The sequence below is a fragment of the Pan paniscus genome, chromosome 12 (assembly GCF_029289425.2).
Source record: "Pan paniscus chromosome 12, NHGRI_mPanPan1-v2.0_pri, whole genome shotgun sequence".
NCBI classification, from domain to species: domain Eukaryota; kingdom Metazoa; phylum Chordata; class Mammalia; order Primates; family Hominidae; genus Pan; species Pan paniscus.
In genome coordinates, this window is record NC_073261.2 from 48,326,672 (window position 1) to 48,354,453 (window position 27,782).

At 33.6% G+C, this 27,782-nt stretch overlaps 1 long non-coding RNA gene across 2 annotated transcripts; it reads left to right on the forward strand.

The window, feature by feature from the left end:
* On the forward strand, positions 1-27,410 carry LOC129397148 (uncharacterized). 2 transcript variants are annotated; one of them, XR_008624327.1, is made up of 4 exons: positions 1-178; positions 23,347-23,475; positions 26,445-26,509; positions 27,366-27,410. It is a non-coding gene; the product is annotated as an uncharacterized LOC129397148 (long non-coding RNA). The 2 variants fall into 2 exon arrangements; XR_010109196.1 differs by lacking the exon at positions 27,366-27,410 and adding an exon at positions 26,938-27,003.
* The last annotated feature ends 372 nt before the right edge of the window (positions 27,411-27,782 follow it).

Sequence of the window (27,782 nt, forward strand, 5' to 3'; positions counted from 1 at the left end):
ATTACAATTCATTTTTAAGTATTATCTTTTAAAAAATTATTTATTTATTTATTTAGAGACACGGTTTCTCTGTCACCCAGGCTGGAATGCAATGGTGTGATTATAGCTCAATGCATCTTCATCTCCCTGGGCTCAAGCAATCTTCCAAGCTCAGCCTCCCGAGTAGCTGGAACTACAGGTAGGAGCCACAATGTCCAGTTAATGTTTAAATTTTTTTTTTTTTTTTTTTTTTGTAGAGATGTGGTCTCACTTTGCTGCCCAGGCTGTCCTGTAACTCCTGGGCTCAAGACTCCTGGGCGCAAACAATCTTTTTACTTTGCCTCTCACAGTGCTGGGATTACAGGCATGGGCAACCATGCCCAGCCAAGTATTGTCTTTTTATAGTGTGGTTTTGCTCAGTTTAATTATTAGTTCAAATAGGTTTTTTGTAGATGCCTCAAGGTTTTCTAACTAAACCCTCATGTCATCTGGAAGTAAAGAAGGTTTTACTCCTTTTCTTTTTTAAACCATTATGCTTTATTTTATTTTTCTGGCCTTATTATAATAGGTAGATCTTCATTAAAATGTGGGAATGAAATGATGACAGTAAAAACCATGCTTTAGTCTCAATTAAGAGGAAAGTATTCAACATGCCATGACTAATGAATTTATTTTCTATTCTTTTTCTAATATATTATTAAACCTGTGTGTTGTATTAAAAAAAATTCCTTCATTTCACTTGTGTTTTCAGTTTGACTTTTTACTCTATTCTCTATTTAAATTTTAATTTTTTTGAAGTTTTCCATTCTCTTTTTAAACTTTCTTTAATATATTAACCATTGCTCTTTTAAAGTCTCCAACTGATTTTTTCCAATGGATTATTTTTTCTTCTGTTGCTTTTTGCTTGCTTTTAGCTTCTCGTCAATTAACTTTGTTTTCTGTTTGTTTATTTTGATTTGTTGTGTTTTACGTTTTTTTTTTCCCATGGCTTACTAATATATTTAGATATCGAGAATCAAAGATGGAATTCTGGTTCAAAATGGCTGACTAGAGACATTGGGCACTCTCCCTCTCCAGAAAAGAACCAAAATTATGAATAGATAATAACACTCCAAATAAAACATCTAAGAAAGAATACTAGTCTAACAGAGAAATCACAGGAAACACCTGAGACACAGAGGAGAAGGGAGCAAGATACCAGCTTAGTGGAGGTGGGCCAGGAACCCACCTCCAGGTTTGGCATTGTGGGGATAGAGTAAGTGAAAGAACTTCATTGGCCCGCATCCCACCATGGACTGCTGAAATCTGAAATACAGGAGAGCTCCTCTGCCCACGTGAATGCTGACAGAAGTGTGAGCAGAGATCTAGAGACTCTATGAGGGCATCACACCAGACAGGGACATTGGCTGGGTCGCTCACACCCTTAAGACCTAAGCATTGCAGCAGGACATCATTTTAAGAACACTGCCGTTATGAAACTGCATCCTGCCTTGGGAACCACAGCCCCCATATCTCCACATCCCAGGAACGCCCCCTCCCCCCAACAAACCCTTGTGTCTATCTAGAGAGCTACAGCAGCACAGCACTAACTAGAGCCAAAGTACTGTGGGTCCCCAATACTGAAGTCTACTTCCTGAGGAAAGGATGGTGCAACACACCCAAAAGGTAGCCCAGGGACAAAGGAACCCAAAGGTTGCATTTTTCCAGAGCTGTAAGAAGCAACCATGCCCCTAGTAGTGGCACAAATTCTGTGTTTGGTCTCCTGAGAAGAAAGTGAGACCTCCTACAAATACTGCTTCAGCAGTTGCTGCCACCGGTGAGCCTGACCACAGACTGTCGGGTTGGGTAGAGTGACCCCATCCCCACCAGTGGAGCAACCTCTGTGCTCAGGCTCACATAAAGATCATAGAGCACAAGACACCTTTCCCCCATCTGCACAGTGCTGCAGCTGTAGCCACTGCTGCTGCCACCAGGGGCTGGGGCAGGTGAGCAGAAGGCTGCCAGTCTGGGGCTGTCAGTAGCAACCTTGTCTCCTCTGTCAGCATGATCTCCAACCTCAGGCTCAAGTGTGAAGGGCAAGATCCCTCCCTCCCTTGCATGGTGCTGTTGCACTACTGCCACTAAGGGCTGGTAAGTCTAAATGCTGCCTAGGGTTCTCTGGGGCCGTGGGTAGTAATCCCACATCACAGCCACTGCCAACACCAGCACACACTGCTGAGGACCCAAAGAAATAAAAGGCACCCAAATTGGAAAAGAGGAAGTCAGATTGTTTCTTTCTGCAAACTGACTTGATCTCATGTCTAGAAAAAAAAAACAATCCATCAAAAAACTCTTGGAACTGATAAAAACATTCAGTGAAGTTGCAAGATACAAAATCAACATACAAAATCCAGTAGCTTTTCTATACATCAATAATGAAATGGCTGAGAAAGAAATCAGGAAAGAAGCTCCATTTACAATAGCTACAAAAAATTACCTAGGAATAAATTTAACCAAGGAAGTGAAAGATATCTAGAGGGAAAAGTGCTATACACTAATGAGAGAAATTAAAGGGGACACAAACAAATGGAAAGACATCCCATGCTCATGGATTGGAAGAATCAGTATTGTGAAAATGACCATACTGCCCAAAGAAATCTACAGATTCAATGCAATACCTAACAAAATAGCAATGCCATTTTCTCACAGAATTAGAAAAAATAATTCTAAAATTTTTCTGAAAGAAGAAAGAGCCTGAATAGCCAAAGAAATCCTAAGAACAAGAACAAAGCTGTAGGCATCACATTACCTGACTTAAAAACATATTGCAAGGCTATAGTAACCAAAACAGCATGTTATTGGTATAAAAATACACAACCAGACCAATGGAACAGAATGGAGAACCCAGAAATAAATCTACATGTTTACAGCTAACTGATCTTTCACAAAGCCACCAAGAACATACTTTGGAAAAAGGGTACCCTCGTTAGTAAATGGTGCTGGGAAAACTGAGTAACTATATGTAGAAGAATGAAAATGGACCCCTATCTCTCACCACATACAAAAGTCAACTAAAGAGGGATTCAAGAGTTAAACATAATACTCAAAACTATAAACCTACTAGAGGAAAACGTGGAGAAAATTCTTCAAGACATTAATCTTGACAAAGATTATATGGTTAAGATCTCAAACGCACAGGCAACAAAAACAAAAATAGACAAATGGAGCTATATTAAACTGTAAAGCTTCTGCACAGAAACAGAAACAATCAATAGAATGAAGAGATAACCTCTTGAATGGGAGAAATTACTTGTGAATTACTAATTTGACAGAGGACTAATATTCAGAATATGCAAGGAACTCAAACAATTCAATAATAAGTAAATAATGACATTAAAAGCAGGCAAAGGACATGAATAGACATTTCTCAAAAGAAGACATATAAATGACCAACAAACATATGAAAAACTGCCCAACATCACTAATCATAAGTCAAATACAAATCAAAACTACAATGAGATATAATCTCACCCCAGTTAGAATGACTTATTAAAAAGACAAACAATAGCAGATGCTGGTGAGGATACAGAGAAAGGAGAACATTTACACACTGTTGAATTACTTCTATCACTATCATAATCTCAACTGTATATGGCAACTAAATATATATTATAATATAGTACAATCTAGTACATAGAAATATATTCTACTCATGTCATTTTGAATATTTTGAATATTTTTATTGCATTGATCAAATAAATATGTAACTATAAATTGAAGTCTATTCTTCCTTTACAGTATTATATAAAGGAAGTCCTGTGCATTGGAAAAATATACTGGACTAGAATAAGAAATAACTGAATTTTTTAATTAACTCAACAAATTTTATGATATTTGACAGATAGTCAATTGGTTTTATGTTGTTAGATAAGAAATATAGGTAAAATAAAGTAAGTATGAATGACAAAGGGGACCAATACAGGATAAAGCAAGTTATTTGTTCAACTAAGTCCATTTTAAAAATTAACATGAAACCTAATCCCTATTACCATCATTTTATAAGAGAAAGAATATATTCCAATGAAAATATAAAAATAACACAATCTTAAGAGTTAAAAGACACATCAATTAATAGAATAAATTTGGTTGTAGGACAAATTCATCAAGCAATCACTTTCCAAAATTAATCTTGCTTTAAGTTGTTGAAAACTTTACCATGAAATTTCATTACAAAAAAATAAATAAATAAATGAAATTTTACCATGAATCTTTTTTTTTTTTTTTTTTTTTTTTTTTGAGACGGAGTCTCGCTCTGTCGCCCAGGCTGGAGTGCAGTGGCGCGATCTCGGCTCACTGCAAGCTCCGCCTCCCGGGTTCACGCCATTCTCCTGCCTCAGCCTCCCGAGTAGCTGGGACTACAGGCGCCCGCTACCACGCCCGGCTAATTTTTTGTATTTTTAGTAGAGACGGGGTTTCACCGTGTTAGCCAGGATGGTCTCGATCTCCTGACCTCGTGATCCGCCCGCCTCGGCCTCCCAAAGTGCTGGGATTACAGGCGTGAGCCACCGCGCCCGGCCACCATGAATCTTTACTTAGGATTAGATCAACTGCACTAAACCTATTTTCTCTCCAATTTTCCTTTAGTAAATTAGAAATATTTTAAGTTTTACCAAATAATATCCAAGAGGATTAATAAGTAACAAGGGGAAAATATAAGGCAAAGAAAAAGATTTCAGAAAAGTACATAGTTTAAATTTTAAGAATATATGAAACTTAAATAATTCCTTCCTGAAAAGCAGTGTGCCCTAAACAATTGAAAAATATTTTGTTTTCTTTCATTTTTATACATTAATAGATTTGCCCATCCACTTTTCCAGTCAGCCACAATGGTTTATATGTAAATTTACTTAGTAATTTTTATCAGTTCTCATGCATTTGGACAGACACAAAAGAGGGGTAGAACTGTTAGACAGGTGGTCAGATATTTAATCTGCCTTGGAATACTTATGTAAATATGCTCTAAAGCAATTTGCATGTACTTATTTACATACATATTTTAGTGAACCCCTCATGATAGAGCATGTGCCACCTAACGTTATGAAGAACTAAGAACATTTAATTGTGTGTAACATGTAAGATTTGTTTTGATCTTTTGCTAAGGACTCTGACAAGTAAATGTTTGTGAATCAATCATCTGGCAGATTAGTACAGTCAACTTGATGACATAAAAATACGACTTTAAGTAGAGCAGCTCCCAGGAGCAGATGGGAGAGCAGTAAGACTTCAAAATCACCCGTCATTTTTTATGGGTCTTTTTGGGACTACCTACGCGATAGAATATAGTTGGTCAAGCCACACAGACTACATTAACAAAGACTCTTGGATGAAACCTTTTCAGTAAGGTGGAGATTCTTGTCCAAACGTAGGAGAGACACAGTTCCATATCTGAATGTGCAGGAAAGGTTAATAAAGTATATGTTCAGCTGCATGGATTAATTTACATACAAATGCCTTTGCTTCTAAATGAAACTAGTTTGGTGCTTCTAAAACTAGCCAATATAATGCACAAAATATGCTTGTGTATAAATTATTTTTTTAGCTTTTACTTTTTTCTTTTCTTTTCTTCATATCCTCCTCCTTCCATTACTTCTGCCTTACCTCTGAACTGCCTATCGCAGATATCAAACATATTGTATGATGCATTAGGTTATAACCAACCCTCATTAGATATGCAGAGCTATTAAGCAAAGAAGAGGTAAACAAAGTCCTAATGCTCCACAAGTTGACTATGTATTAAGAAAATAAATATCTCTACATTTATAAACAATTTGTAGTTTTTAAATAAAAAGATTCAGGGCTTATAATTATGTTTATATGTATAAATATCCCTGCTTTTATATTTCATATTTTTGCTCTTAGGTATATGTGGTATTAAAATTGCCTCTTTGCTATTTTGCTTACATTTTCTCAGAAATATATGTAGTCTGTTTTTCCTTATAATGATTTGAGGCCCTACATCTTTTTATATTGGATTATCCCTTAAAAAATCAACAGATATTAATACTGGAAAAATAAAATTTAGTTCTGGAACCAACAGAAAATATTTTCTTAAGAGACTGAACTCCCTTTATTGTAGCACATAAGATCTATATAAAACATTTTGATCTAGGCCACTTCAGGATAGAAGTGTCACAGTTCAACTGCTATGCATACTAAATATTGGCAATTATGAAAATTAGAGGAAGCAGAACAAGAAAAGGAAAGAGAGATTAAAGATTTGTGAATAAAAAAGAGAGAATAATACACATGATAACAGGTTTGAGTCTAATTATAAGAGTCAAGCAGTAAATTCTCTTACAGGGCAAATGGCTAACAATTAATTTTAAATTCTTGCTAGAATATGTTTTGTCATTTTTCCCCAATCCTCTTTCTCAAATCTGTTGCATACTATATTGAAGTGATTGTTTGGCGAATGAAAGGGGTAGGATGCTATTCAATAGGTCAGCATTCCTAGAGAAGGGATATCCTATTCAGATCGTAGAACTACAGATATAGTTGACAATTCATTAGTAAGAAAATCTCTGTGTTAGAGGTGCCTAGAAAACTAGGAAAAGCACTTGACACTCATGAATGCCATATACAGATTCTCATTGCATTAAGAGTGGGATTTGAGATATTCATACTAAAAAGTCAGAGTATAGGTTAATCCCTGTGAGATTCCCAGCTAAGATTAAAATAAATATTAATCATTAATAAATAATATTATTAAGCATTAATGTCTCTATAACCTCTCCAGTCATCACCCGTAATGTGAAATTTCCTCTTGTCCATAGCCCCCTTCACTTTCTAGGACTTGTGCAGTAAAATAAAATGTGTTTTCAGATACATTTTTTCATATTATATCTGATTTTTAGAAATCTATAGAATACATAATAATCAAGAATTATTTAGATTTAACTGCCATCCACCTTCTGCTACTGATAATCATTGCCTCTCATAAGTTATACCTTTCTTTATTGAATTCTGCATGCTAGTTTATTTTTCATTTTTGTCTGATAAGTCATTAAATATGAGAACTATTGTCTTACACAACCCAATACTTTCTTAAAATTTAGCTGTGCTCTGCAGACCCAACTTAGTAGAATATTTAATCATAGGAGTCAATCATCACAAGAGCCAGGACACCTGCTTGACACTTTTGGTAAAGATGTACAATTTCTTACAAGAAGGACCAACTCCACTTTGAACTAGGTCCTGTTGAAAAGGCTGTTCATAAACCTTACCAGCCAGTAGCTCCTGCCCTTTCTTGATGGATGCAGAAGATGAAACATCCTGGCTAGAAAACAAAATGGCCATGATTTTGAAGAGATGAAGTTTCAGGACAACTCTGCACTCTGAAACATTCTGAAACAGAAATGGAAGGTGTGTGTGCTGCATCAGACCAATGAGCTAGAGCAACATTAGAGAATTAGCAACATAGAGAAGTGAGGTGAGGTGTAAAGGAAGGATAGTCATCTTTGATCAGCTGTTCTTGGCCCAAACCTGCCATATCCTAACCTCTGGTTTTCATAAATGTGTGAAGTTTGCAGGCATTTTGGCAAAAATCTCAACTCCCATAATCACATGAAATGCTGCTTCTTCTCCAAGGGCAGGAAATTCAAAGGCTACATATGTAGGGTTGCCCAGTGGGAATCTGAGACTCTAGAAACTACATCCTGCTTTTGCATATATCAAGATTATTTTGGTGCCAAAAAGTAGGTACTAAATAATAAATTGAATTAATTGTAAGTAAAACAAAGTTAATTTTGATGTTTGGCATGACCATTGAACCAAAAAAAAAAAAAAAAAAGCAAGAATGACTGATACCATGTTTATCTTAAAAACTATTTGGCAATCTTTGGGAAATGAAATAAAATTTTAAATCTTGGAAAAATTATTAATAAGAAAAATGCTATTTAAGGAGATTTAGGATCAAAAAGCATCACTTAAAATCCTAGCTCTAACATAAAGTAAATAGCTTTAGTGCTTGAGTATGTTACTTAACCTCATTAATCATCATTTTCCTCTTCTGCAAAAGTAATATAATATTGATACACACCTAAGTACTGATCACAATTCCTAATACAAAATAAACACAAATAAAAACAGCTACTATTATTTTATTATTTCAGTATAGAATAAAATGAGAAAATATGAGAAGCTTTTTCTGGCATAGAGTCAGTATTCCATAATATTAGTAATTATTTTATTATCATTATTATAATTACTAAAGGGCCATAATAAAGAGGCTATCAGGGATAATATACAAAATAAATATTTTTCTATAAAACAATTATAAATCCATTTCTGATAAATCAAATCCATAGACTGCCTTGGAATAAATTTTGAAAGATATGTGCAAAATTCTTGTGATCGCAAATGAAATTTTATTAAGTAATATACAAAATGAATAAACAAAGACATATAATGACTAGCTTACAGAGAGCTTATTCTATTCCAATCCTTTTAGCCTATGAGTGGAGAAAAAAAAGTTGCTCATGTGTTAATGTCTTTCCATAATTTCTGTCTGGAATTGCCCATATGTACTGAAATCCTCTCCTTGTTTGTCTGCTCCTTAAGTCTGCAGACTCTGAGGATGGAAAAGGAACAATAAAGAAAAACCAAGTGACTGGCACTGTGAACAAGAAGTTGAGTGAAGAAGCAGAACAGACCCTGCAGGAAAGGCATTTGGTTTAAAAGCTAAAGTAACTATACCCAAGAGAGGGGAAGAAGAGGTCAGAGAAGGGAGACTCTCGGGTCTCTTCTAAGGTGGACCTCTTGTGCTTGGATAAGTGGTTCTAGCAGAAAAGTAAAAAATAATTCTGTACCACATCTGACCTCTGTGTGTCAAAATGTAAGATTGCTGGTAGTGGACTTTGGCTAAATTAGTTGCATAATAAAGAATATCTATCTATGTATCTATCTATCTATCTATACTTTTTTATATATACATATATATCATTATTGTGATAAAATTATAGTCTTGATTTTCTTGAACAAAGTTGCTGCAAGTAAGAGAGAAAATATAAACAAATTTCTAACTTGTATTTTCAATAAGATTTAAGAGGATATAACGACTATGGTAAAAAAAATCAGGAAATGATAAACTGGATTAATATCTTAGGAGGCAAGTACATAGTAGATAGAGAAGTATGGGTTAAAAAAAAATAGAACATCATTTTCCAGAGGTAAATAAAACCTGAGTCTTCAGATAGCAAGAATTCATTAAGTATTACGTAAAATAACAATAATAATACTGCCATCAAATTAGAATACCTCAAACCCATAAACATCCTTATGATTTCTCAGATTAATTCAGTTATACATATAAAAGTAGAACTTACAAACATAAAAGAGATTACTTGCAGACTTCTTTCCAATAATAAATATTTATTGGTAGTTGGTATAAATTTAATTTTGTTCCCCACCCCAAATTCATATGTTAAAATCAGAACCCCCAGTCCCTCAGAATGTGACCTTATTTGAAAATAAGCTCTTTATAGAGACAATTCAGTTAAAGTCATTGGTGTGGACCCTAATCCAATACGACCGCTACCTTTATAAAAAGGAGACAGTGACACAGACAGGCATATAGAGAAAATGCCATATGAACATGAAAGCCGCCATCTATAAGCCAAGGAGAGAGGCCTGGAACACATCGTGACCTGATAGCCAGAAGAAGGAACAGTGTCAACACCTTCGTTTCAGACTTCTAATCTCCAGAAATGAGAGACAATTGCATTTTATTATTTAAGCCATACAACTTGCATAGGTATTTTTTTTAACTGTGCTTCTCTTTATGGCACTTTGCAGATACTGTATTTTTAACAAAATGAAGGTTGTGGCAACCCTGAATCAAACAAGTCTATTGGTGCTATTTTTCCAACAGCACGTGCTCACTTGCTGTCTTGATATCACATTTTGGTAATTCTTACAATGTTTCAAACATTTTCATGATTACTATATTTGTTGTGGTGATCAGTGATCTTTATGTTACTATTGTAATGGTTTGGGGACACCACAATCTGCACCCATATAAGAGGGCAAATTTGATCAATAAATGCTATGTGTGTTCTGACTGCTCTACCAGCTGGCTATTTCTCCAATCTATTTCCATCTCTTCAGGCTTCTCTGTTCCCTGAGAAACAAGAATATTGAAATCAGGTCAGTTGACAACCCTACAAGGATCTCTAACTGTTCCCACATCTCTTTAAATCAGAAGCTAGGAATGATTAAGCATAGTGAGGAAGACATGTTAAAGGCTAAGATAGGCCAAAAGTTAGGCCTCTTGCCCCAAGCTGTTAGCCAACTAGTGAATGCAAACAAATAGTTCTTGAAGAGTATTAAAAGTGCTACTTCAATGAAAATATGACTGATTAAACAAGCAAAACAGACTTACTGCAAATATGAAGAAAGCTTTTGTGGGCTGGATAGAAGACCAAACCGGCCACAACAGTCCCTCAAGCCAAAGCCTAATCCAGAGCGAGACCTCTAACTCTCTTTAATTCTGTGAAGACTGGGAGACGTGAATAAGCTATAGAAGAAAAGTTTGAAGCTAGCAGGGGTTGGTTCATGAGGTTTAAGGAAAGAAGCTGTCTTTGTCATATAAAAGCACAAGGTGAAGCAGCAAGTGCTGATATTGAAGCTGCAGCAAGTTATCCAGAAGATCTAAACAAGATAATGGATGAAGATGGCTACACTACACAATGGATTTTCAATGCAGACAAAACATCTGTTTATGGACAAAGATGCCACCTAGGACTTTCATAGCTAGAGAGAAATCAATGACTAGCTTCCAAGCTTCAAAGGGCAGGCTGAATCTCCTGTTAGGGGCTAATACCGCTGGTCATTTTAAGTTGAAGCCAATGCTCATTTATCTTTCTCAAAATCCTAGGGCCCTTAATAATTATGCTAAATCTATTCTGCCTGTGTTCTATAAATGGAAAAACAAAACCTGAATGACAGCCTGTCTGTTTATAGCATGGGTTACTGTACAGCATGTACAGCATGGGTTACTCAATAATGGGTTAAGCCCATTATTGAGATCTGCTCAAAAATATTCTTTTCAAAATATTACTGCTCATTAACAATGCACCTACTCACCCAAGAACTCCAATAAAGATGTGCAAGAAGTTTAATTTTGTTTCCATACCTGATATCACAACATCTATTCTGCATCCCATGGGTCACAAGTAATTTTGACTTTCAAGTCTTATAATTTAAGAAATACCTTTTGTAAGGATATGGCTGCCATAGATAGTGACTCTTCTGATGGATCTGAGCAACATAAATTTAAAGCCTTATGGAAAAGATTCATTATTCTAGATGTCATTAAGGACATTCATGATTCATGGGAGGAGGTCAAAATATCAACATGTACAGGGGTTTGAAGGAAGTTGATTCCAATCCACATGGGTGACTTTGAGTGTTTAGAGACTTCAGTGAAGGGAAGAACTACAGATGTGGTAGAAATAGCAAGAGAACTATAATGGAATTGGAGCCTTAACATGTGACTGAATTGCTGCAATTTTATGATAAAATGTGAATGAACAAGGAGTTGCTTCTTATGGATGAGCAAAGAAAGTGGTTTCTTGAGATGGAATCTTATCCTGGTGAAGAAGCTGTGAAAAAATTTTTAAACAACAACACAGAATTTAGAATAGTGCAAAAACTTGTTGATATATCAGCAGCAGAATTTAAGAGGATTGATTTTAATTTTCAAAGGGTTCTATTGTGTGTAAAATGTTATCAACAGCATCACATGGTATAGATAAATCATTTATGAGAGGAAGAGTCAAATGATGTGGCAAACACCATTGCTGTCTTATTTTAAGATATTGTCACAGCCACTCCAACCTTCCACAACCACCACCCTGATCAGTCAGAAGCCATTAACACAGAAGCAAGAACCTCCACCAGCAAAAAGATTACTACTGTGTAAGGCTCAGCTAATTGTTAACATTTTTGGCCTTTTATGTTGGGCCAATTCTCCCAGAGAGCAACAATTTAGACACCTATGTACAAAGGCTGCAGGCCTACTAGCCCGTTTAGAGCCAAGTAGAAGAAGGGAGCTGAGATGCCACTATTCACAATGTAGACATTACTTAATTTTCTTAATATCACCATGAGACCTTTATGATACATTTTCCATCAGCTACATCTAGTGTCACAAGACCAGATTTTCTCTGGTCCACCATTGCAAGGAAGTAGACATCTATTACTGTGCCTAAGAGATTGGGTCAATAATTAAGGTGTACAACCTAGGGCATGAAATAGAGGACAGGCTTTAAAAAGTACTTCTGAGTTCCAGTTCAATTACATCACCACATTCATGGGCACCTAGTTTCACAGATCTGAGCCCTTCTGAGATGCTACGGTGTGATTGAGTTTACTTCTTGGTTTGGCTTTCGGCTCTTTTAGCCCTACTAATTTAGCTACCGTACATTCATGTGTTTTCTAGCTCCTAATGCTGTTTTAACCTCCTAACTTCTTTTTGTCATGGCCTCCTGTCTTCTTGTATGCTTGTAGTTTTGTGTCATGTTAATTTGTTATCGCATTGTAGTAACTTTTCAGAATAAAGTGGTGAGAAATAAGTAAGTAATAAATAAATAAGAAATAAGTATGTTTAATCCACCAGTTTCCTTTATACAATTTAAAAATACTTTTTTCCTGAATGTCATAAGTAGAGCTATCTTATTATTTTCACTTCTGCATCATTTACTTAGCAATTTTTCAATTGTCTCTGAAAAACCATTATTTCTTTGTGTCCTCACACTCAATACAAACATACTTTATTGCTTAGACTTTGGTAAGATGATTTTGGCTTAGATATAGACATTTATCTTCCACTATATTTTTTTCTACTTGGGAAAATCATCTAAAAATACAGATGGTATCCTCTAGTTGTTAAGACTGTGAACTCTAGCACTAGACTCCCTAAATTAAAACCCAAGCCTTACCATCTTGTAATTGCGGACCACTAGCAAATTACTTGATCATCCCACAGGTTAGTTCAACATTATATGAATTGATTCCATGTATTACAGCAATGCAAATACATAGTAAGCACTAAAGTAGTTATTAAGATAAAATGATAAAATCTGATGTACCAATGCCATTGCCAAGCTATGTGTATTTTTCCATCGGATGAGAGGCAAACAAGAAGAGGAGACTCCTAATGTTCATCACTAAGAAACATCAAAGTCTCCAAGCTTAGTCCAAAAAACTTTTGTCCATATTTAGTAAGAAAAACAAATTAAGGCAATAAGTAAAGTACTTTGTTAAGGTTTTATTCCTCCCAAAAGGCCAGCTTCTGTTTGAGCCTAATGCTTACTTGCTATCTGGCTTGTTAGATGACAATGTTACAAAAAGTTAGCAAAGCTTAAAATACAGCATATCAAAGAAAATAATTTTTTCTTTGGATATTTCCACAAGTCCCGTGTTTTGCCCTTTGTGAAAAAAGTAAGTGGGAATCACCCCTTCTCCTCATTTTCCTTTTTCAAACAATCTTCTGGCCTCGCTTGCTTATAAAAGTAGAGCTATAAGTCACAGGGAAAACTTTTATTGGAATGGAAGGACTTCTCTTCCAGAATGATTATAAGGGGTTCCTTTGATTGTAGAAGCCCAACTTAAAGGGCAAAAAGCTATATCAGAAACATCTGAATAAAAACAAGTCTTGTGATTAATTAGGGGTATGGAGAGAATAAATATGTAGATTGTTTTATGTATTTCAGTATTCTCCAATTTCTGTTTTATGCTGTTCAGAATATCAAAGCCTAGATTTGCCTAGAGAGCAGACTTTCCTAAGTTTTGACATATTCGACTTTTATTTTGTATTTTTTCTTTATATTTTTCACATTCACTGTCAGTATTTTGGTTATATTTACAAAACTGTAACATTTTATTTTAAAAAACTACGTTCAAATCTCTTTTCAACAGTTTTATGCCTCAGTCCCTATTGCAAGCTATGTTCCCCTTTGGCGAGTTCTTCTCATCAGCTTCTTTGTTTATTTCTTAGACTGAAAAAATGTATGCTTTTAAGTACTTATTTTTAAGAAGTTTTTTCAAGTTTTATTTTTCAACCCTTGTTACTGATAATGATGAACATTGAATTGAGCTATTTCTGTGTTCCTCATACTTCCGAACATTCTTAGATCCACATCTTAATTAATCTGCTCATTAAACCTCCAAGGTAGATATTATAATGAAGAAGCTCAGATAAATAGATTGCCAAAGATACAAAGATAGAAGATGAGAGAGCTCAGTTTCAAACCTAAGTCTGAAGCCTAGAAAACCCAAGCTATTAAACACAGTGCTATACAACTGTATGCAAATTAATAACTGTGAATGTCTTTGTTTTTCCCTCACAGAGGCTACTTAGTTAGATAAAAATGGTGAGTGTTAGTGATGAGGGAAAGAGACTGAGGATTTCTTTTTTTATTGGTTTACGTTTATATGGGGAGATATGCTCATTAATGTAACATTCTTATCCTGTCTCCACTTTCTCACTTATATTTCTCATATGTGAAGTAGTGGAGTGATGTAATAGAGTAACATCTTGGGGTTGAAATACAATCAGGGTAGCTGAGCCTCTTCCTTCTCTTTTCTCTTTAGAGTCAGACAGTTCTGAAAAGTGTGCAATTCTTGCCTACTTTTTGGTATTTAAATGTGCAGGGTCAGACACCCACTGAGGAAGGCTTGCAATTGGTTCAGCCCTTCTTGGGTTTGGATTAGTAAATCCAATTTTTAGATTCACTTTCAAGAAACCCATTTTTCCTGCATATCTAAGGACTGTGCCCAAACTCAAGCTTTTATCGGTATAAAGGTAACATTTTGTATCTGTATACCTGAATAAATTGTCTATTTCTCCATTTTTTTCTAAATTCAAATGTGTGTTTAACTTATGGCTCTTTAATTAAAGCTCTCAAAAGATGTTGCAGTCCTTTTACCTTAAAAATATCTAAAATAGAATTTATATCCATTCCCTTTTGTCTTATTTTCATTGTTACAGTCAGTGACTCTATGTCTGTTTTCTTTGTAGGTAGCCTATTTTATGGGTTAACATTTAATAATTGTTTAAGGTTTCAGAAAATTTGCTATTAGTTATATTAGTATTCTAAGTTTCATTGATTTGACCCTACAGCAGATACTACTATTGAAATGCTCATGAAAGTCTCTAGCTCAGGAAAGATATTTATTACAACTTTATTATTACTTCTATTTATAATTAATACTTCAAAAATACCATTTATACATTAGTTGAAAGTATTATATTGTATTTTTCTATCCTCTTGTCATATTATCTCTCACAGACTCATTTTGTTATCACTTCATAATTTTCTGTGAATTCTAGAAAAGATTATTTCTATTTCATCCTAAATGTTTACTGACTCCAACGCAAATTGTATTTTTTCTGAAGTGCTTTTAGTTTCTTTTAAGTACTTATATTACATTTTTTCATTTTTCTGCTTTTTTGAGATCATCATGTTCCTTTTGTTCCCATTTTATTGTTTTTTTCTCTTGTTCTTATTTTAATTTTGTCAAACATGTATGTGCATACTTTAGAAAAATTTATTTCTACAAGGTTTGTCACTATAATATATCTTGTGCAGCCCAATTCACCTACAACTTCATAGTCTCCAGGTAATGTAGATAATTATTTAGGTATTTAATTCTATTTCTAGGAAAACATGGCATATTTTTATATTTATAACTACTTTCACTTTTACTTATGCCTGTTACTATCATTGTTATTATTATAATTACAATGATTAAGTTTCAGGCATTTTAAAAGGTAATATTTTCACTTTATTTCTTTCTCTTTCCTTTCGGCCACTCAACCTTTTTTTTCCTGTCTGCAATTTTATATAATAGTCCCTTCTTAGTCACAGAGGATATGTTCCAAGATGGCCAGTAGATGCCTGAGACCATGGATAGTATCAAGCCCTATATATACTGTTTTATTCTATATGTACATACCTAAGATAAAGTTTAATTTATAAATTAGGCATAGTAAGAGATTACAAACAATAACTAATAATATAATAGAATAATTATAACAATATGCCAGCATCACTACTCTTGTTCTTTGGGACCATTGTTAAGTAACATAGGGTTACTTGAACACAACTACTGCAATACTGTGACAGTTGATCTGATAATGGAGCTGGCTACTAAGTAACTAAAAGGTAGGTATTGGCAAGAAGAGATTGAGGATTTCTTTTCTTATTGATTTATGTTTGTATCCAGAGATATGCTCATTAATATAAAACTCTTATCCTATCACCACTTTCCCACTCATGTTTCTCATGGTTGGTGGGGTGATGTAATATTCCAGGTGGGATAATTAATATATTAATTATATAATAAATATTAATTATATATTACTATGTATTAAATATTAATAAATTTAAACCTTTAATATTGAGTGAAGCATTATTATATAACTATATAATACAGTTATATAATGTAGTTATATAAGTATATAATACAGTTATATAATATAGTTATATAACTATATAATACAGTTATATAATATAGTTATATAACTATATAATACAGTTATATAATATAGTTATATAACTATATAATACAGTTATATAATATAGTTATATAACTATATAATACAGTTATATAATATAGTTATATAACTATATAATACAGTTATATAATATAGTTATATAACTATATAATAGTTATATAATATAGTTATATAACTATATAATAGTTATATAATATAGTTATATAACTATATAATATAGTTATATAACTATATAATATAGTTATATAATATAGTTATATAACTATATAATACAGTTATATAATAGTTATATAACTATATAATACAGTTATATAATAGTTATATAACTATATATAGTATATATAGTATAGCTATATAATATAGTATATGTAGTATAACTATATAATATAGTATATATAGTTATTATAACTATATTATATAATAACTATATAACTATATTATATTAATATTAAGTTTCAGGCATTTTAAAGGGTAAGATTTTCACTTTATTTCTTTCTCTTTCCTTTTGGCCACTCAGTCTTTTTTAATATTATATTAATATAGTTATACAGTTATTATATAATACAGTTATATAGCAATGTTTCACTCAATATTAAAGGTTTAAAAAGAACTATGTATGATAATCAGAGATAAGCTACATAACAAATTATAACTACTTCTATCCTATTTGCACAAATATCAGTTTTCCATAGACTCAAAATTAAGATTTTTAGTTTTTAGCCTTTTTTGGCATAGATTTTGGGCACTTGTCAGTAATTTTATAATTTGCCACAATCTGAAGTGTTTGCATTTTATGGATAGTGTTCAACTGCCTCTTTGGGAATTCTCTTTATATAGGGCTTGATACTATCTGTGGTTTCAGGAATCTCTTTTGTTTGGCACCTCCTATTTCCTTTTTAGTTTCTCCCTCATTCGACTGAGAAACATTTCTAATGGGCTCTTGAAAAAAGGCATAGGGAAAATAAATGTATTGAACCATTCCATGTCTGAAAATATCTTCATTCTGTGCTCACCCTTAAGTGATGATTTTGTTGGACAGAGAATAATAGTCTGGTACAGTTTTGCTTCATAATTGAAAAGGTATATTTAATTGTTTAGACCATTCAGCATTTAATTAGAAATTTAAATGAATAATAATTTCTCATTGTTTGTATGTGAATGATTTTATCTCTTTTATGAAATTTCACAAGTGACTTGAATGAGTGTATTATCAACTACTTTGCTCAATATTCTTTGCAGGCTTTTCATTTGTGTTGTTTTTTTGAAGGAGGAAACTATTATTTTTTAAATTTCTTCTTATTATTGAAATTTTAAAAAATAATTTAAATATTTTAATATTTTTAAACTTTTATTATTTTTTAAATTTTTTTCTACTTTTTTTCCTTCTGTAATAGTTCTGAACCTCCTTTTTTATTTGTAAAAACCTCTTGGACTGGTCATCTAATTTTTAAAAGCCTGTTTTCAGTAAACTTTGTGTTTTTCATATTTTCTCAGAAAATTCTTCAACTCTGTCTTATAAAATTTATATTAAATTTTTAATATCTTTTTTATTTTTTATACTTATAGATTCCAAGAGCGCTTTTCATTTTCTAAAAAAGCTCATTTTAAAAAAGGTTATTCAGGGAGCACATCAGCAAGATGGCAGAATAGGAGTTTCAAGTTTCCAAATACTTGGAAATAAGCCTGAGATACCTCTGTGAAACATAGAACTGAATAAAACCTGCTTTATATGGATAGGAGACCATTCCTCTCACTTTGAACACACAGTCCCTTCCCATCCCCCAAGTTTGCACAGTGTCACACAGAGAGGATTCATTTTGAGGCCCTTAGTTCTTATAGATGAAAAATAAAACCAGAGATGGACATCTATTTCCCGAGCATTCCAAGACACTTCTCAGGAAGTCTAATTTGGATTCACCTCATAGGGAGTACAGAGGGTAACAGCGTTGCTAGACCACCTGGGTGAGACAGAAACAAAGGAAGGAAGCATTTCTCATAGAAACCAGGATCTTGATTGTAGTTCTCTGTTACTACTGCCCATGAAGTACCCAGTAAGAGGCACCGGTGACATTACTCACCAGTAAAGCCAAATTGGTCACTTCTAGAAGCCTCCTGGAAATTTAATGTGGCTTAAGTCCTGAGACAGCTAACCTCCAAACCCAACCTTAGACACCATCCCAAGGCCTGTAAGGGAGATACCTGTGAGGGAGATACTTTTATTTCAGAAAAGCACAGGTGCTATACTTGTGCCACCAGACATTCAAATAGCAGATGAACCTTAAAGCCAATCTGAAGACCTGACTTAGAGAGAGAGAGATGTCCATCAAAGTATCTTTCAGCAAGACACAGCGTCTAGATGTACACCACCTGGGAGTTCAAAGAGTGGCTAAGCTCAACCTCAAAGCTCACCTCAAGAGCTCACTCAAAGGGAAAGTCACCCACCACAGTGCATTTGGCAAAGTGCAGAGGCTAGACTTCAGCCACCTGATCATTCAAACAGCATATTGACTCAATCTCAAGCCCACTCAACACCTTTCCCAAGGAAGGAAATGCCCACCACAGCACCTTTTGGCAAAGCGCAGGGACTGGGCTTGAGCCAATTGGCTTTCTGACAGTGCCTCAATTCAGCCTCAAACCCTACCCCTATGCTTCACCAAGGCAGGAGGCTAAGCATCAACCATGTATTTCTACTAAGCATAGTACCTGGTTCCAAGCATCCTGAGCAAGGACTTTATCTAACCCCAGGACCCAATATGCAATACCGTTCAATTCCAGAATTCAAGTAATGGTACCTTCTGTGAAGGTCTATCACTGTCAAAGAATACCTGTAAAGATGAAAAAAGTGGCTGTGTTCTTAAATGCACAGACACCAATGTACAGACACAAGGATTATGAAGAATTATGACACCTCCAAAAGAAACGAATAAAGCTCTAACAATGGACTTAAAGAAATAGAGATCTGACAAAGAATTCAGAATAGCCCTCTTAAAGAAGTTCAGTGAACTACAAGAATGTATGAAAGAAAATTAAATGAAATTGAAAAATAATACATGAAGTCATTGAGAAATTTGACCAAGAAATAGAAATAATAAAAAATAGAAATCCTAGAGATCAAGAACACAATGATTTAACTAAAAAATTCAGTAGAGAGCTTCAGAAGCAGAGTGGATCAAGCAAAAGAAAGAATGAGCTTGAAAACAAAACATGAAATTATTTAGTCAGAAATGAAAAAAGTCAAACAATTAAAAAGGAAGAAAGCCTTCAGGTATTATCAGACATCATCAAGATAACTAATATTCACAGAATAGGAGTTTCTGGAAAAAAAAAAAAAAAAGATGGGGGCTGGGGAAAGAGCCAGGAAGTATATGTAAAGAAATAATGGCTGGAAACTTCCCAAATCTGAGGAAAGATGCCAACATCCAGATAAAAGATGTGCACAGATCTACTATTATATTCAACCTGAAGTTAATTCACCAAGACACATAACAGTGAAACTATCAAAAATAAAAGACAAAGAACTCTGAAAGCCACAAAAGTTTAAAACATATCATGTGTGTGGGAGTTCTAAAACAATTATTAAAGATTTATTAGCAAGAGCTCTGCAGGCCGGGAAAATGTAGGATCATATATTTAAAGTTCTGAAGGGAAAAAAAATGTCAATCAATATTACTTTACCCAGCAAAGCTGTGTTTCAGAAATAAGGGAGAAATAAAATCATTCTTAGACAAACAAGAGCTAAGGAAGTTCATCACCACTAGGCTTGTGTTAGAGAAATTACTAAAGGGAGTTATTGAAGCTAAAACCAAAGGCCACTAATTAATAACATTAAGACACATTCACAGTGCATTGTCAAATATTAAGCAATAAATTACAAAGAGACTTGATATGGTGAAGTGTGAATTATTTGCATCATCTTTATAATTTCCTTTAACATTTGGTAGTAGATGACTAAAGAGTTAATCATACTCTCCAAGTAAATAAATGGGTGTATCAATTGTGAGCTTTCCTGGCCATTTGTTGGAGGAGGCCTTATGTCATCGCCTTTTGATCTTTCCCCTCAAACTGTTTTTCACATTTCCTAAAGAAACCATTTTAAATTTCTTACCAAGAGATTGAAGACCTGGCTCCAGCCCTCACCTGTGCCTGGTTTCCTCTAGTCAGGAGGACTGGAAGGAGTTCTTTCCAATGTGTCTGGAAAAGGAGAGTGAATTAGTTGTTGAGAACATAAGGTGCAGAGGGGAATTTATGGATCTAACTGTTTCTAAACAGCTTATATTAGTCTATTATATGAGCTTATAATAGTTCATAGTATTTTAGGTCTTCTTCCCACTGTCACCCTAATTTTGAGGTACATGGCACTGCCAAAATCTAAGTCATTTGATAATTCTATGGAGTAAGTTGAGTTGTTTCTTGGATTTTCCTTCTGTTCAAATAGTATTTGGCTTTCTTAGTGCTGTTATGTAAATTATTACTATTCCATCTGAATTCCCTCATTATGTTGCTGTTGCTTCTTTTTTTATTTTCATTACACTCATGAAATTTATGCCTATTTAGGAGATAATTGCTTTACTATAGCATTAGTGGGAGTTTATGAAGAGCAAAATTGGATCAGAAACCATCTTCACCTGGAATTCACCTAGTGTTCTTGGTCTCAAATTGTTTTTCACCTTATAATATTTCTTTTCTCTTTCTAAAAGGCTATATTTGCTTCTAATATATTTGAAGGTGCTAATCAATTTTCTGCTATTTACAACAGTGTTATAACTCCTGAGATTCCCAAATGCTCTTCCTCTTTCCCCATTCTACATTTTCTCTCTATTGGCTTCATGTTATCATTCTCTTTGCATTTCCGCTAATGTATTCATTTTTTGAACAAAATGATATTTGTCTAGAGCCAGAGTTTTCCATTTTTTAAAGTCCCTATATAATAGTATTTCACCAACTTAAAAAAATCTATAACACAGAAAGGGGCAGATGCCCTGTGTCCTGTTTACTAATGTCCTAGCGGAAAAAAAAAAAAAAAAAAAAAAGGTAGATAGGTGGGTCTCAGGCATCATCTCTTTAATAAAGCTCACTTGCAATATTAAAAAAAAAACTCGCTGGGCCAGTCATAATGGCCCATGACTGTAATCCCAGCTTTGAAAAGTTAAACTGACAGATTGCCTGAACTCAGGAGTTCTAGAGAAGCCTAGGCAACATGGAGAAACCCTGTCTCTACAAAAAAATACAAAAATTAGCTGAGCATGGTGGCATGTGCCTGTAGTCTCAGCAACTTGGAGGTCTAAGTTGGGAGGATCGCTTGGGCCCATGAGGTTGAGGCTGCAGTGAGCCATGCTCACACCACTGTACTCCATCCTGGATGGCAAAGCGAGACCCCGTCTCAATTAAAAAAAAGAAAGACATAAAAACCAGCAAGTTTGCTTATTAATCTGACTCCTTCTACATTAAAATTATTATTAATACTTCCCAGATGTTGCCTTTTTCATGGTTAGTTTTTTTTTATGTTTACTTCTCTATTTTTGTGTATTCATTAATTATTTTCCTGCGAACTTCTGAAAGGCTGCTTTGAAGGCTACTGATACTGTTTTTTGTTGGAGTTTTTTTTGTTTTTGTTTTTGTTTTGTTTTGTTTTTTGAGGCAGAGTCTCAATCTGTCGCCAGGCTGGAGTGCAGTGGTGTGATCTTGCTCACTGCAAGCTCTGCCTCTAGAGTTCAAGTGATTCTCCTGCCTCAGCCTCCCAATTAGCTAGGATTACAGGCACGCATCACTCCACCCTGCTAATTTTTGTATTTTTTTTAGTAGAGACAGGGTTTTGCCATGTTGGCCGTGCTGGTCTCGAACTCCCGACCTCAGGTGATCCACCTGCCTCGGCCTCCAAAAGTGCTGGGATTACATGTGTGAGCCACCACGCCTGGCCGCAGATATATTTTTTAAATTTTATGTGTATTAATATATCCGGCACTAGCTTAGAGCTTTGAAATTCATTTCTGTTTTATTTCTTCTCCAAGACAACCCTCAAACCAAAAATTCACAGTAAATCCTTTTGAGGCCTGTGATCATTTTTACGATAATATTATCAGCAACCTCAAAAACCAACAGGGAAATGACAATCTTTATTTTCTAGCTGTAAATAATGATAGGAAAAAAATCTGAGCAAATTTTTATCTTACATTCTGGCTTTCTCATAACCACATTGGCAAAGTTCTGTTTATTTATAAAAGAAGAGATGCATGTTTAGTATTCACTAAAAATTATAGCAACTTAGCAATTTTATGAGACAATACAGAGTTTTGTTTTGCTTTATTTATGTTTTAAACCAATGTTTTATAAAATGATTCATTTCCTTATAAAATGGAATTTGACCTAAATTACACTGTCTTGTTTTCATTTAACTTTGAGAAACCACAGTAGTCATAATTCTCTGAATTACATTTTTGAGAAGTCATAAATTCTGATTTTGTTTTTACATCTCAAATGATTGTATTTGATTGAGTCATTTTACTCTTAGATGGTTCAGATTACACTGACACGGCATAAAATAGCTAGTTGACAACACAAACTCGCTGTAATCAACATCCCTTTACCTGCCTCCAATCTTCTTTCAATAGTGAAAAACTCACTGAAAACTCAGAGTATAATACTGTGTAAACTTAAGTAAAAATTTCATGGAAGGCATAAAAAATAAGTGTTATCTCGAAATTTCTAAATCTTTATAAATTTGGGTTACAAAAAAGTATCAAGTATCAATATTTTAGGCTAAAATATTACTCAAAGACACAGCATACATAATTTGTCTTTTTGATTTTTAGAGACGGAGTTTGGCTGTGTTGCCCAGGCTGGAGTGTAGTGGTGTGAGCTCTGCTTACTGTAAACTCTGCGCCCAACCCCAGGTTCAAGCAATTCTCTTGCCTTAGCCTCTCAAGTAGCTGGGATTACAGGTATGTGCCACCATGCCCAGCTAATTTTTGTATTTTAAGTACAGATGGGGTTTTATCATATTGGCCAGACTGGTCTTGAACTCTTGGCCTCAAGTGATCAGCCTAACTTGGCCTCTCATAATGTTGGGATTACAAACGTGAGCTACTGTGCCCAGTGAAATTTGCCTTTGTATAAAAAGACTAGACCCAAATATGGAATGAAATCATTCAGTATAGGTATTCATTTTTCTTTTAGCACAGGTTCTCCTCTTCTGAGAATAAACAGATATTTTAGCTTACAGAATCTGTGTGTTATTGAGTGAGTTTGTGGAGGTCCTATCATATGATTAAGCAACAATAGCACATACAAACATATCTTTTAATTATTTCATCTTCTTAAATATTAATGACCTGATAATTAAGTGCCACTAATAGTTCCAAGAGTCAACGATTTAATTACTTTCAGGTAAATAGTCACAATAAAAAATGTTGATGTGTCCACTCTTTAACTATTTTATGATAGTTGTTAGAGTTGTCAAAAGTTATGAAGATACTTTTTAAATAATCTATATTCAATAATATTTAAAATTATTTTAATTGATCTTTAACACAGAGAGTTATTTAATTTTTTTCTTTATGGGAAAACTTCTCTCTTTACTATACTGAGAAAGTGTATGTAGGTATGTGTGGTTGGGAGGGAAAGAAAAAGGCATCAGCCTACCTAGTGAATGCTGACTAATCAAGACAAATAATGATGGCAAGACATCTGCAAACAAATGACCCTCACAACCTGTTGGTGTAAATTGATATGTTTAATTGGCTGTTATCTTCAAATAAATAGTAAATTCTGTAAATTGTTGATAGAATGTGGTTTACATAGAAGTATGAAGTATCTACTATATACTGAGATATTAATGTATCAAATTATTTTGAAATAATTTGTAGTACAGTTTAGTTTCTCACATTAAAACTGATGAGCTCTCTTCATTTATTTCAGATATATATACTATCACATATTTAATATAATCATTATTCTCCATCATAATCATAATTCTCTATTATTTTGATTTGTGTTTGGAATTCAATGCCTTCTGTGTTCTTTCCACAGTTTTTACATTTACTAAAAAATGGACATCATATTAAACACTATCTTTCTTTTTTTTGATATGTGTAAATTAATTGGTTTTCTTTGAAATTCTTCCATATACCCATTTGAGAAAATAACTCACTCTGTTTGGTTTCTTTTTTTAATTTTTTAAATAAAGTCAGAATCAATAATACCTTGGTCTAAGAAGACAAATAGAACAGCAGATTCACCTCATCTCTTCAAATCGTGATAAAATTGTCTATTCATAAATTACCAAAAAAAGTTTTCAAGTGATTATTTTTTAGAAAAATGATTACATTAGTTTTTCTTACCAAATTGTGATGAGAACCAGTTTTAAACAGGAATAAAAAACTTTGTAAAAGTTTATATAGATAGAGTTTTTTTTTTTCATTTTTGCTTTCTTTCTTAGAAAGTATTCCCTGGTTCAGATGTTCTTATACTATTTTTAAGGCATACATTTTGTAGACATTCCCTCTGATTTTTAGTACCAAAAGTTAGGGCAAACAATGAATTAAAATTATAATTATCTGCAGTTAATAAAGGGAATGAATAACTTACTATATAATATGCTATCTTCAATGAAAACATTAATTCGAGTTGTAGATAAAATGTTTTTCTAATATTTGTGAATGACAGAAAAATAAATTGAAAATAGAATGTCTGAAGTCAAAAATGAATATGACTTACTCAATTTTGCAGCTGGTAATTGGGCCCTGGAGGATTTATCACACAGCGTTACTCTCTTTACCTGTGGTACCTGTCTCTTCCATCTTTTTCTCTTAGCAGTCTCATAGTCAGGTTTTTTGACAGGAACCCTGAGGACAAACACCTAAAAAAAGAAAATAAAGCTAGCTTTTGGGGTCAAATTAAAAGGATCTGGGCTTCATTCAGTTAAGCTATCCTCTCAGGAAGTGAATCATACATAATATGAAAGAAATTACTATTTTGGTCTGAAGGGGAAAAGTCAAATTTGAACTTAGGCAGTCATCTTCTGTAACTGCAGTACCATGTTTTGTTTAGAGAACAGTTTAATACTTTCTCTTAATATTCTACTGAAATTATACCATGCCTTTTAACCTGACTGCTATCTTCATGAATTTATTGTGGTTTGGAATATATTCACTGAAATTAGAATGGTTTTGAGCATTATATTTAAGGACATAGAGCCTGGTGGTTAACAGCTGGATTTCTAAAACCATGAGACACCCCCAAGAATGACTAAAATTAAAAAGACTGAAAACACGAAAATTGGAGGAAAATGTGGGACAATCATAACTCACTTATTGCTAATGGGAGTGTGCAATGGTATAACCATTTGCAGAACTGTTTGCCAGTTTCTTGAAAAGTTGGCATCTACCTTCTGACTCAGCAATTCTACTCCAAGTTATTTACTTTCTAAAGAGAAACATAGGTCCACAAAAAGAGACCTGTAAAATAATAGTTAGAGTTTTATGAATTATCCTCCTTCCCCCAAAGTAGAAACTACTCACATGTTTATCAGTACAAGACTGGATGAGGAGTCTGTGGCATATTATACAAGGGAATACTAGTTCACAATAAAAAATAGGCAATTAAATAGGCCACAATATAGATAAAACTTTAAAACTTTATGTTGCGTGAAAGATGCCAAGACAAAATATTATGTACCATGTTTTCATTTATGTGAAATTCAAGAATAGGCAAAGCTAGGTAAGAACATTGGTTATTTTCTCAGGAATAGGGATTGACTGTGGAAAGCCTCTGAGATGTTAAGAGCTGTTCTATAATGTGGATGGAGCAGTGTTTACCCTAGTGTATATAACTGTCAAAGCTCATTGAACAGTTCGGATCTGTACATTTTAATGTTTGCAGTTATGTTCCAATTTGAAAATTCTTCTTTAAGGTAGAAATCTACCACCTGAAAGGATTAGAATGCATGCTCCTCATCTTGATAGCTGTATCTCTGTGGTAAGTTTACTTAACTTGCCTGTGCTTCTGTAAAGGAAGTGTCAGGATTATAGTACCTCTATCGGGAAGAAACCAGTAGTGACATATGGTGAACTCAATATATTTTAGCTATTATCATGTTTTCATGGCCTATTTTTGGTATTTTTTTCAATTACAACCACTTTAATAATAACTATAATTATATTTTATTGGCCAAAATTTAGTGTATATTTGATTTTAATATATCATTTTGTCTTTTATAACATGAACTATTTTTGTGTGTGTATGTATATGTACAGAGAAAATTTAATATATTCAGAATTAAATGTACACACCTATGGATAAAGAAACAATATTCAATGTATTTAAATTATTTGCCAACAATCACAAAGCTAGATTTGACAAAGATATTAACTCAGATCTCTCTTCTCTCTGATTTCTTCACTTAGGATCTTTCACAGGAATTCTCAAAAGGAAAATAATGCATAGGATAGGACTTCTAAGTTGACTAATTGGTTGGTTGATTCATTTGAAAATTTATTCAATTTTTGTGCTGTGTATGTAATTATTATTCCTTAACCAGAAATTAAGGAAATTTTGCACTCTCTGATTGCATGACTTCTTCAGAGTAAATGTTTATTTTATTTTATTAATTGCTATAATATGGCCTCATTTTGTATTTAAATTGGCCTCTCAACTTTGAATTTTGTTTCTTTAAACATGTCTTATTAAAAACCATTTGATGAATATATCTAATCAAATCATGTCTACATCAATTATAGTATCATTACTAATATAATTATTATATTAAAAGTTATACCATATAATTTAAAAATTCATTTAACATAACTTGTTCATCATCTCTATTTTTGCCTAGTTCAACATGGCTGCCATAAACTGGATATTGATATCTATGAGTAAGTTATCGACATTTCCTTAGAACCCTATCTACTTTGTATTTTTCTTGCATGTCTAATTTATGCCTATGTAATATAGATATCAAGTAATGAAACCATATCATTCATTCTATAAATATGCTTTTTCCTTATCAATTTCTGTTTTCCTTGGGATTTTAATTACAATTATGTTGAATCTGTATATTCAATTGAGAAAATTCTATACCTTACAATATTGAGTATTTCTTTAAATCATTCATTAAGAAATCACTTTGTCCCAGCAATATTTGCTTGTTTTAATTTATAGGTTTTTATATATTTTTGTTACATAGTTAATGTATTGAGAGTTAATGTAATGATTTCCATTAATAATGCTACTGTTGTTTTACCTTAGTTTT